The sequence below is a fragment of the Oratosquilla oratoria genome, chromosome 40, assembly GCF_046742065.1.
Source record: "Oratosquilla oratoria isolate Oo_2021 chromosome 40, ASM4674206v1, whole genome shotgun sequence".
In the NCBI taxonomy this organism is placed as follows: Eukaryota; Metazoa; Arthropoda; class Malacostraca; order Stomatopoda; family Squillidae; genus Oratosquilla; species Oratosquilla oratoria.
In genome coordinates this window covers 23,664,876-23,677,375 of record NC_134816.1, presented here as the reverse complement: position 1 = coordinate 23,677,375, position 12,500 = coordinate 23,664,876, and the positions used below count along the sequence as shown (strand labels likewise).

At 38.5% G+C, this 12,500-nt stretch overlaps 1 protein-coding gene across 1 annotated transcript in view; it reads right to left on the bottom strand.

The window, feature by feature from the left end:
* The window catches only part of LOC143020673 (uncharacterized), a gene marked incomplete in the record, with an annotated part of 123,967 nt that overhangs the window by 13,002 nt on the left and 98,465 nt on the right, over nucleotides 1–12,500 (bottom strand).

Sequence of the window (12,500 nt, the reverse complement as noted above, 5' to 3'; positions counted from 1 at the left end):
TTTCCTGTGAGGAAAACTGATTACTGTAATCTGCTTCTTAAGAAATCCTGTGAACTAAGCTCGGGTGTATATTTTTGGATCTTTTGCTGTTTCCCTGGTAATGTTCAAGCAATGGGTTCGTTATTTTTCTCTTGACAATTCGACGCGGGCTTGGCCTGCGGCGCTCCTGCGCGCCCTGGGCTACGCCCCTTTTTAGGAAAATAAAATATCAAAATCATATTGCTTTTTATTTCTTGTCAACATCTAGCTGTTCTCGCAAGTCATCTATATAGGCGATTTGTGCTGGTGTTAAATTTCCGTTCAAAACACCCTTGTTATATTCTTTTAATTCTTTTTTTCCTTTAATTAATAACTTTTTTTTTTACTTGCTTTTCTTGTTTCAAAACTTTGCGAATTGTTAAAGCTTTTGCTTTGGCCTCTCTCCGTTCCTTTCTAGCCTCCTTCTTCTTCATTCGTTCTTCTTCTTCGAGTTCTTCTTCTTCGAGTTCTTCTTCTTCTTCTTCGAGTTTTTCTTCTTCTTCGAGTTCTTCTTCTACGAGTTCTTCTTCTTCGAGTTCTTCTTCTTCTTCTTCTTCTTCTTCTTCGAGTTCTACTTCTTCTTCGAGTTCTTCTTCGAGTTGTTGTTGTTCTTCTTCTTCTTCGAGTTCTTCTTTTTCGAGTTCTTCTTCTTCGAGTTCTTCTTCGAGTTCTTCTTCTTCGAGTTTTTCGAGTTCTTCGAGTTCTACTTCTTCTTCTTCGAGTTCTTCTTCTCCTTCTTCGAGTTCTTCTTCTTCTTCGAGTTCTTCTTCTTCGAGTTTTTCGAGTTCTTCGAGTTTTTCGAGTTCTTCTTCGAGTTCTACTTCTTCTTCGAGTTCTTCTTCGAGTTCTTCTTCTTCGAGTTCTTCGAGTTCTTCTTCTTCGAGTTTTTCGAGTTCTTCTTCTTCGAGTTCTTCGAGTTCTACTTCTTCTTCTTCGAGTTCTACTTCTTCTTCTTCGAGTTCTTCTTCTTCTCCTTCTTCGAATTCTTCTTCTTCTTCTTCTTCGAGTTCTTCTTCTTCGAGTTCTTCGAGTTCTTCTTCGATTTCTTCGAGTTCTTCTTCTTCTTCGATTCTTCTTCTTCACCGCAGTTGGCGGTGTAACCGATTTACCCCCAAACGCCTCTCGCCTCAGGAAAAAGAAATAATTATAACAGAATTTTTTTATTTGTAATAATAATAATAATAACATATATATATATATGTATATATATATATATATATATATATATATTGTATATTTAGGGCGCAGATTCTCACTAATACACACGGAGTTAAACACGACAGCATTTTGGCACTGGTTAATCTTCTTACTGAGATTTTCAATTTTCCTCACAGTAGGTCTCATTTCAGGAGGGTGGGCAAACACAAGCCTTCCAAATTCTTCCATATTTAATTTAACGTTTCGACTTCAGGGAGTCATCTTCAGAATGGTTACAAGAGAAAAGTCACAATTTTCAAAGCTACATGATTCACAATTGACAATGGGCCGCTTGGGAACGGTGCATGGTTCGTGATCCGTTACGTAGCCGGGCACTACGTCTTGGAAGGGAAGGGGGAGGGGGAGGAGGAGGGAGAGGGGGGGAGTCAGGTAAGGTAGGTTGTTGTTCTTCTTCTTCGAGGAGGAGGGGAGGAGGAGGGAGAGGGGGAGGAGGAGGGAGAGGGGGGGAGTCAGGTAAGGTAGGTCTTCTCGCTGGGTCACCAAGCTGGTCATGTGGGGGTTGGTGAGGTGTAGGAGGGGGAGGGGGAGAGGAAGGAGGTGGGTGTTGCTGTTGTTGGGCTCCAAATCTCGTGGAAGAATTAAATAGCGGGATGGCAGAAATCATATTACATTGAATATTAATAATTGGAGCTCTCTCCCTAATGTGGATGGCTTCAAGCATTTTTAGTTCCTTAATTTTGGCACAGTGTGCAACTATCCTAGTGTTATCCACGATTGTCTTCCTATCGATTAAAGCCTGGTGGTATTGGAGGTGGTGTTGTTTAATTGCTCCTTGTTGTAAATGTAGGGACAACCGTCTACTCAGTTGGCATGTCGTGAACCCAATGTATGAAGAATTACGAGGTGCGCAGCCCCCAGTTATACAGCGATATTCATAAATGACATTGGTTCTCGATAATATGCCGCCATTGCCAGACAGATTGTTTTTCACAACAAGGGAACAGGTACGGGGGTTGTCATAGAATATGATAACTTTTAAGTTATCGTAATCACCTATTGGCTTACAATTTCTATGTATGATGTCTTTCATGTGTTTCTCATCTTGACGGTACGAACTACAATAAATATTCTGGTAAAATACGGTAATATATATATATATATATATATATATATATATATATATATATATAATATATATATATATATATGTGTGTGTGTGTGTGTATTTACGAATTTGTATTGACAAACTGGCGTTAATACTCAACATGTAGAATCCTACTGAAAAAATGGATCATGGATGGCTCCAAAAGATGTCTTACATACATATTTGCAAGAATATGAGTTTCGTGAAAGAAAGAAATTATTCTTGTTTCATTCCGTTTGTGATGCAATTGCCGAACGTATTTTTTGCGTAATAATTCTTCATTTTATCTTTACATAAATAATTCGTAGTTTGAGTTGTTAATAAACAAATAATTTCATTCCTGTATTTTTTAGTTTCTTACATGGAAACATTGTCCTTCAAAAGGGGCAATTGGGGGCTCCCTGTTTTTTTCAGTTTTCCGTAAAATTAAAATAATATTATTTATTAGATGAAAAAAAAAATGATGGGAAAGTATACTTTCATCTCAAACGTTTACAAACGTTTCCGAATATACCCAATGTTGAAATAGCCACGCCAAAAGACTATATTTTGAAGACATTCTGAGATAAGACATAAGACAACCTTACGATAGCTATGAAGGCACACCTAGCAAGCTACTGTCGTGTCTTGTCGTGCGATGTTGCGTTTGTGTATAAAACGGTAATTCAACCATAAGAAAACCATATTTTTTGTCATACAATATTTGTCTTAAAACAAATGCAGAACGTAAACACACGACATAGTATGAAAACATAACGAAAAAAAAAACACGCGCGGAGAAAAAGCGTAAGATTTGAGAATTATAGAATTTGCCCAAGACTTGTGCAAAAAATGTAAGATTTCACAGGTGTGTTAGTGACTACTTTAAACCGCAAGTAATTAGAGATTAATTTGAGACACCAACGGCCCTAGAGAATATCGCTTTCGTTAATGCAACCTGAAAATTATCGTTACGAGAGGGGAAATCTAACGAATTGATGAAATGGCAGGTGAGCTGAAGGTTTAAAAAAAAAAATTCTGTTGTTATCGATGACTGTCGACACCGCATTCTTCATCAGGGCATTTACGAAGAATTGACCGAACCGACCCCAACGTTTGGCACTACCAAGGACATTTTTCAGAAGTCGATCAGGTTTTGGATGACCGCTGCAAATATCCATTTTTTTTTATTTGCACATTTTCTCTGTATTATTGATCAGTCAAATTTATGCTCAAAGGTTTTGAATTTGGATCACGTGCTTAGAGTGATCACAAAGAAAGGGAACTGCGTCCAATGACGAGCTCCTTACCACTGCCAGTTCAATCAGTTGTTTGGTAACAAGGATAGTTAACAGACACACAATCCTCTGGATGTCATGTCGTTAAGTGCTGAATATATATTTTTTTTTTCGAGATAAGAAATATCTATGTTTTTGAAAATGGAAGGTCAAAACACGGATGAAATGACGAAAGCTGGCCCCAAAATTTGACTTTTTCTGTGTATAATATTGCGCAATAAACTGGCCATAAAGCGGCCCATACACGATCAATTATATTGCGCAATTTTATTGTCAATACAATATATCGCCCATACACGGTCAATTTCATTGTCAATTCAGAGTATTGACAATAAAATTGCGCAATATAATTGATCGTGTATGGGCCGTTTAATGGAAAATTACGAGGTAAAAACAAAATAATTATCCTGCTGTAGAATAAAGTTGTCAAACGAAAAATTAGTTAACTTTCCTACGTGCATAGAGTTGAAAAACATGACCAATAACGAGCCTGTACTTACATATATACATACATATACCCAAGGCATACATACATATACCCTTACATATATACATACATATCCCCTTACAAGGGAGGTAGCCTGTACTTATCTTTGCTAAATATGACAGCTACGTGGAATTGTTGTCAAAGGAATTAAAAAAATGAGATTTGTCATCTTTTGAACATCGATTTTCATTTTCAGCATCATTTGCCTTTGATGTTCCTACGGCAGAAGAAAGCGTGTAGATGAAACAATTAGAAGAGAAAAAAAAAAAAATGCCACAAAGATTATGCTACAGTTTGCTTCCTAGCTGTTTGTAAACATCTGTCTTCTTTCATGGAATCGTCATCTCTTAACAAAGTAAAAAAAAAAAAACTGCCCGGACATTTCAGCCATACCGAATGTTGTTAGTGAAAAGGTGTCAAAAATACTAAAAATTATTGAACAGCAAGTCAGTTTTCAGTTTTAAAATATTGTAATCTTTGTACGATGTATTTGACAATGTTGCAAACGTGGGGTGACAATTGTTCATGTGGGCGTTCTGGGGTGATTATTCCTTATGTGCCCCCATCAGTGATGCAAAATGTTCAGCGAGTGATGAATTTGACGCAGCGTTTCCCAAACTTCTTCAGTACATAATCTCTGAGTGGTACCAAAGCTATAATGACACCAACTTATTTAGGCCTTCTGAAAGGATACTAATTTTGGATATCGCACATACCGTAATTTGGAATTTAAATTATGAATGACAGCAGAGACAGCGCTAAAAATACATATATATCATTGTTTATTAATGCTTGTTAAGAAGGATGAACTTATCATCCATTTTAATTAGAAGGATGCGTTTGCTTTTTTTTATATAAACAAATGAATACGCGGGTCTGTGTAGCTGGATGTACATACAGTTGGACCCTCCATGACCGCCCCCCCCCCTGACCCTTTTGGGGTCATGACCCGCAATTTCATAACCCCTCAATTGACGTCTGGCCTCATCCGTGGTTTCACCCGCCCAGATCACGACATTCGCTCTACTTCAGTCTGTGTGCATAATCACGACTGCCCCCTGCCCAGCAGAGGGCGTCATTTAGGCCCCTTTCACACTAGACATTATAAACCAACATACAGATTCCATCACTAAAGCTAACCAAAAGAAATTGATTAACCTAAACGACGGCCATACTGACGCCCTCTAAATGGTTACATCAATTTAACAAATAAGATTCTCAACTCAGGCCAAGAACAACTGCCTAACTTGGGCCTCAACTGTCATATCATGTCAAAGCCAAAAGAGATTCCAGAAAAGAACGGAATGTGAAGTCCTCATCGGTGATATGAAGAAATTTATAAGAAGGAAAGGTGAAGTCACTGCTGAGCCTTCCTCTAAACCCGAGGTAATCACGGAAGCGAACAAATTTAGAGGTAATCATAAAAGCACTTTAATCGACAATAAACACAACGAGGCAGCAAAGCAGTTATAAGCGGACCCTGGCAGAAAAACATGAAGCGGCTACCTACGTACTCGTGAACGCCTCGGAGAACCTTGGTATGGTGTCTATCTTACCAAGTGATAAGACAAAATTCAAGAAAATCACCAAAGATCCGACCAAATCACTTGAGATAAAAATAGGAATCAGGGTAATAGAGGAGAACATCGCTCCCAGCACAATAAAATTTGACAAATTAACAGGCGAGTACGGTATGGGTTACTGCTACGGAAATGTCGAAACACACAAACCTGACAATAACCTCCGACCTATGTTCTCACAAATCCTTACAGCTACATACAAATTTGGTGAGAAATTGTACACCATCCAGACCCCCAACACACCGCCCACTTATAGTCAGCAATTTACATCCGACTTCCTTAAGACTAACCCTGCAGGAGGAAGAATAGCTTCTCTCGATGTAGAAAGCTTATACACTAACATTTCCGTAAATCGAACCATCGATTACATTATCGACCGGGTTTACTACGATTATTCTACATAAAGACGCTGACTGCTCGAGTGTTGTCCAATAGAAGTCCCGTGCATTTGCCCCCGAAGAAACAAATAATTCCAAATTGATGGTGTAGCAAGTATGAACATAAACGTATAAATGTGCTGTCATCACTTCATTCTTCGGGACATTCTTCCCAAACCACAGAGTAAGAATATCCCAAACTACTGAAGAACGGTCTTGTACCCGAAATAGCAATCTAGCTATAATAAATACATATAGTGAACTCATAAATCTCCTTTCAAAGGAGAACAAGTCCAAAGTGAGACATATGGAATCTCTCGAGAAAGTAATAAGCGCAAAACTAGCCATCACTTTCAATGAAATATGGATAGGAGAAAAGCTCCTGCCTATATATATATGTGTGTGTGTGTATTTACCTAGTTGTATTTTACGGGAAGGGGAGCTATGCTCGTGGTGTCCCGTCTTCATATCTCATTTAATCTAAATTTAATCTAAACTATTTTTAAATTCATGTATTGTATTGTATTTTGTGTGTGTGTGTGTGTGTGTGTGTGTGTGTGTGTGTGTGTGTGTGTGTGTGTGTGTGTGTGTGTGTGTGTGTGTGTGTGTGTGTGTGTGTGTGTGTGTGTGTGTGTGTGTGTGTGTGTGTGTGTGTGAGATAGAGTGTGATGCCGTGGTTTCTTCCATCCGCCCAGACATGTTACTATGCAGTTATCATATTTGTATCCGGCTAGCCGCGATGCAAGTGAAAAACTAACGTTTTCGATGCAGACTGTAGCCTTGGTATGCTTTTCATTATCATTACTATCATTATTATTACTACTGTAATATTATTTCGGGGGGGGGGGAAATGCTGACGTGATTGTTCCTGCCTACCGAGTTTGTTGCCATCTCTAAGGCCCTAAGGGCCCTTTCACACTACGTCACTGTGGTTGCCCGGTTGCGTAGTAGGCTATGGCTGTTGCCCGCTCAGGTAACAAGTGACCGTCACTGGCAGTTGCCGTCGCCGACCGTCTCTTTTTCTTGACCAGCAAAGCCAACAGAAAAAGCACCTCCTCCATTGATGCCATTCTTTCGACTAATGAGATGATGAGAAAGGGTTCCACAACTCGGTGACAGTCACTGGTTGCTTGCAGTTGCCCGAGACTTTCACACTAGGCAACTAGTGACGGTCACTAGTTGCCTAGTGTGAAAGGGGCCTAAATGACGCCCTCAGCTGGGCAGGGGGCAGTCGTGATTATGCACACAGACTGAAGTACAGCGAATGTTGTGGTCTGGGCGGGAACCACGGATCATAATCCGTAGTTTTCCCCGCAAAAATGATATTGGGCAATTGCATCAAAAACGGCATGAAATAATATTAATTTTTTTCTTTCACGAAACTCGTATTCTTGGCAATACGCATGTAAGACTTCTTTTGGACCCATCCATCCTGTATTTTTTCAATAGGATTCTACATGTTGAGTATGAACGGCAGTTTGTCAATACAAATTCGTATATATATATATATACATATATTCAAGTTTTTAGTTTAGTTTTTCTTATCGTTAATATGTAAACATGACATTTTGAGTAACAGGAGTCCCATTTTCGCCCTTTAGAAAACCAGGGATTCCAAATCAAACAGGACGCTATTGAAAGCTTCTGCGGGCCGCATGTTCGACCTGCCTGTGATTATAGGATCTGCCATGGATATCGTTGTGGGTGGCAAGTTTTACACGCAGGGACAGACCATCACGAACACTGCCAATTTTGTGGGGCTTCTAGAGTACAGAACTCCTGTCATTCTTCGCCTGCACCACCCCCCCTCTCTCCCTCTCCCTCCCCCGTCTCTCTCTCTCACAGACACACACATACATATGTATGTATATTCGTGAAATTTAGATTTTTTCATGTAATGTCACAGACAGAAACGATTGGCGTCGAATTGTCAAGAGAAAAATAACGAACCCATTGCTTGAACATTACCAGGGAAACAGCAAAAGATCCAAAAATATACACCCGAGCTTAGTTCACAGGATTTCTTAAGAAGTAGATTACAGTAATCAGTTTTCCTCACATGATAGTGAATTAGCTACGCCGGACGGCCGACCACGTGGCGACATGCTGTTCGTCTGATGCCAATGTTGTCGCAGGGCTTCACGGAGGGGGGGTTGGCGGAGGCTATACCGTAGCAAACTGTACAAATTCTGTGAGGCTAGATGTCTAAAAATAAACATTGAGTTCGAGGGCCATGCCACCACTAACCTAACGTCACCACAATAAGAATATGCTATATCACTGCTGGTGTCTAGAACCACACACATACACACACAAATATATATACATATATAAATGATATAGACCATGGACTAAAATCTACTGTTTCCAAATTTGCTGATGATACAAAACTGTGCGGAGTGGCAAATGATCACTCAAACCAATTAGATATTCAAGAAGATTTAGATAAATTACAGCAATGGTCTGAAAAGTGGCTAATGAAATTTAACACAAGTAAATGCAAGGTAATGCACATAGGTAAAAATAACAGCAAGTACGATTACAAGTTATTTGGAAATTCGTTAACAAAAGTGGATAGTGAAAAAGATCTCGGCGTAATTATCAGTAACGACCTCAAATCATCCAAGCAGTGTATTTCAGCCTCTGAGAAAGCAAATAAGATTCTGGGATCGATTGCGCGATCTTTTGATTTCAAAAGTCCATCACTCATTAACAAGCTATATAAATCGTTAGTTCGTCCACATTTGGAATATGCTGTTTCCGTATGGTCACCGAATCTCATTAAAGACATTGACAGACTGGAAAAAGTACAACGGCGAGCCACAAAACTGATTCCAAATATCAAAAATAAATCATACGAAAATCGACTTAAGCACATGAATCTGTTTTCCCTAAAAAAGCGTAGACTCAGAGGTGACTTGATACAGGTCTTTAAGATTTTAAAGGGAATTGACAACAAAAGTGACCAAATTTTCACATTGAATGAGAATCAGACAAGAAACAATGGTCTCAAACTGTCCGGAAATAGATTCAATTTGGAAGTAGGTAGAAACAACTTTGCCAACCGTGTAGTTAATGAATGGAATAAACTTCCTGCACAGGTAGTACAATGTAGTTCAGTTCGAAGCTTTAAGAATCATTTAGATAAATACCTAAGTAAGATTCTGTAATTATTATAATTTATGTTATATTATTTGTTTTTGTTTTGTTATAATTTGTCTGTCTGATTTTCATTTATTATTAGTTATATGTCAATTTATTATCATTTACTATTTACCTGTTTGTTTGTTATTCAACTATACCAATGCATTTATTTATGTATTTAATTGTTATTTACATTGTTATAGTTTTAATTTATTTTTATGATTTTTTTTTTTTTTTTTTTTTTTTGCATCCGACCTAGATATGGATCAAAAGGTCTCCTGTCGGCATGCTTTGCCTTTGTAATCCTTTGTAATATATGTATGTATATATGTATACAGACATAACAGAACTCAAAAGACACCAAGAGAAATATTTTTATTTATTAAACAACCAATTGATACAGTTAAAGTGCTTATAAACGGTCATAATGTGAATGACTAATAATTGGCTGATATCCCCTTTGCTTTTTTCAATGCAAGGACCCGTCTAGGCATGTTAGTGATTAGTTCACGAATATAATTTTGAGGAATTTCTTGCCATGTTTCCCGTAGTAATCCTATGAGTTCGGGCTTTGAAGATGGCTTCCTGTTCTTTTTGCGAAGTTGTCGGTCTAATATGCCCCACAAGGGTTCAATAGGGTTCATATCCGGAAATTGATTTGGCCATGGAAGTTTCCTAATCCCATTTTGGCTCAACCAATTTTGTGTTGCTTGAGCAGTGTGACAAAGAGCTCCATTTTCCATAAATAATGCGAAATTTCAGTGACAATAGAGAGAAAAGTCTATATGGCGAGATTTCAGTGGCAAGCAAGTTGGAAATCATAATAAGTGAAGATAGCCATGCGTGTGTGACGCCATGCTCTCTCAGACCACCAGCGAGGTGCCGCCCGCCGTACATACACACACACACACACACACACATATATATATATGTATGTATATATATTGTATATAATAGCATGATGACAATTCACAATTTTTTTGTTAACTTGTTCAATACTGCGAAGAAGGCGACGTATTTCAAGAGGCAATCTATGTAGAAGATCAGCAAAGGACATTTCAACACAGAGGCAGGATAGTCAAACTAGTAGATATTTCGGTACCAACGTTTCGAAGTTACACAACTTCATTTTCAAGGCAGAATAATACATACAATAGTCTAAGCGTAAATATACAGAAATAGTGTTACATAAATGAGCTAAGGAAAGGTACCAAAAACAAACAAATAATATGTAATAAGTACGAACATAGGAGAGGTGGACAAAAGGACAAAACCCCCCAGCAATGACAAATGATCACCCACGCCATGGGGTGGTCAATTGTTCACCGCGCTGTGAGGTGGGAGAGTAGACATCATCAACATGGAAATGTGCGATCATGGCTTTAGAAGAAGGGAGAATTTGGAGATCTTGAAGCTGTTTATTCATGTTGGGGTTGCTGTGTTTGATATGCAACGTTTCGATAATCGCAAGTCTTTTGTGGTCTTTTTCCGTGGCAATAATGGAAGTACCCTTTACGAGGTCTTCTCTTGTGAATCGTAGTTGGTGGTGAGCCCCCTAAGTATACGCATATTGTATATATATATATATATATATATATATATATATATATATATATATATATGTATATTATATATAAGGGCTGTGGAGTCGGAACACAAAACCTCCGACTCCGACTCCTCTATTTTTAGGACCACCGACTCCAAGTCCTCTTCATGTAATTAACTGATTATGGCCTACATATTTTATAAAGCCTATACAACACACATACGCTCCAATCCTGAGTAGACTTATATCATTATAACTGGTTTATATCAAAGAATAAAGATATATGTTATAGTGTGGCTTTCCTATATTGGACCTCTTCATTAATACTTTATTACTGAAGTAGAGAATTTTTGAAAGGATATTGGAGAAAATTCAGTAAAATAAAGATTCTATAATGTACCTCTTGATTTAACTACATACTGGTACTGCTATGCGATTATTGCGATGGACATTACTCTGGTTCTAGAACCAATCCTATCGATACGAGTACAATACAAGATACAGCTGAACATGTTTGAAACGCGAAATTTTTATTTCTTCAACTTTAAATATCCTTATTTCAATAATTCAATGTTAAAAAGTATAGAGGGGACAAAGAAGGGGAAAGAAGAGAAGATATAGTATTATTGCGTTAGTCTATAGTTGAAATCATAATTATCCTACTGTTTGGCAACACAGCAGTGGGAGAAACCACCAAACTGATGGAGTGATGGAAACGATGCATATGGAACTTGACAGGAATATTACAGCTCCCGTGACTGTGTGTCAACAGGTGTAAAATTGAGGTGTTTATCTAATTTATTCAAGTAATACTTTGGATGTTTATCGCTCTATGTGTAAATTTAAAAGCCAATTGGGGGTTTAGTGGAATGACCACGAAGATAAGAGGATGAGATTTATTACATTTTATAAAATGGGTTTTTTTTTTATATAATCTACTTATAAGGAGTGTGCACAGCATAACTCTACAGACTAAACGAAGGCATTATCAAGTGTAAATTTAACTGGAGTCGGAGTCCGTATATTTTTACCGACTCCGATTCCAGTGACCATAATTGCTTCCGACTCCGACTCCGACTCCACAGCCCTGAAATATTATATATATATATATGCTAATAAGAACACGGGTACGTGTGTTCACTTATGCAAAGTAGACCACTTGGAAAAAGAAACTAACGAAGCAGAGCGCTTTCGTATATTACATCTTCAGTGCAACAAGTACTTGTTGCACTGAAGATGTAATATACGAAAGCGCTCTGCTTCGTTAGTTTCTTTTTCCAAGTGGTCTACTTTGCATATTATATATATATATATATATATATATATATATATATATATTTATATATATATATATATATATATGCACTCTTGGGAAATTTTTCCTCACTGGGCTGTTTGCCAAACATCACCAGAAAACTATCTTTTGTTAATTTTTCTGTTATTGCTATGCGCCAACAACTGCGCATTATTTTAGGGGTGGAAAACCTTTCCCAAATATGGCGTGACATAAGTACTTCGTCTTCGTCTTTCATGGACGCGTGGGTGCTGCCTTCGGACTGAAGGAGGAGGAGGAGGAGGAGGAGGAGGAGGAGGAGGAGGAAGAGGGGGAGCAGCAGGAGGAGGAGGACGAGCAGGATGAGGAAGAGGGGGAGGAGGACTGGTGGAGGAGGAGGAGGAGGAGGAGGAGGAGGAGGAGGAGGAGGAGGAGGAGGAGGAGGAGGAGGAGGAGGAGGAGGAGGAAGGAGGAGGAGGAGGAGGAGGAGGAGGAG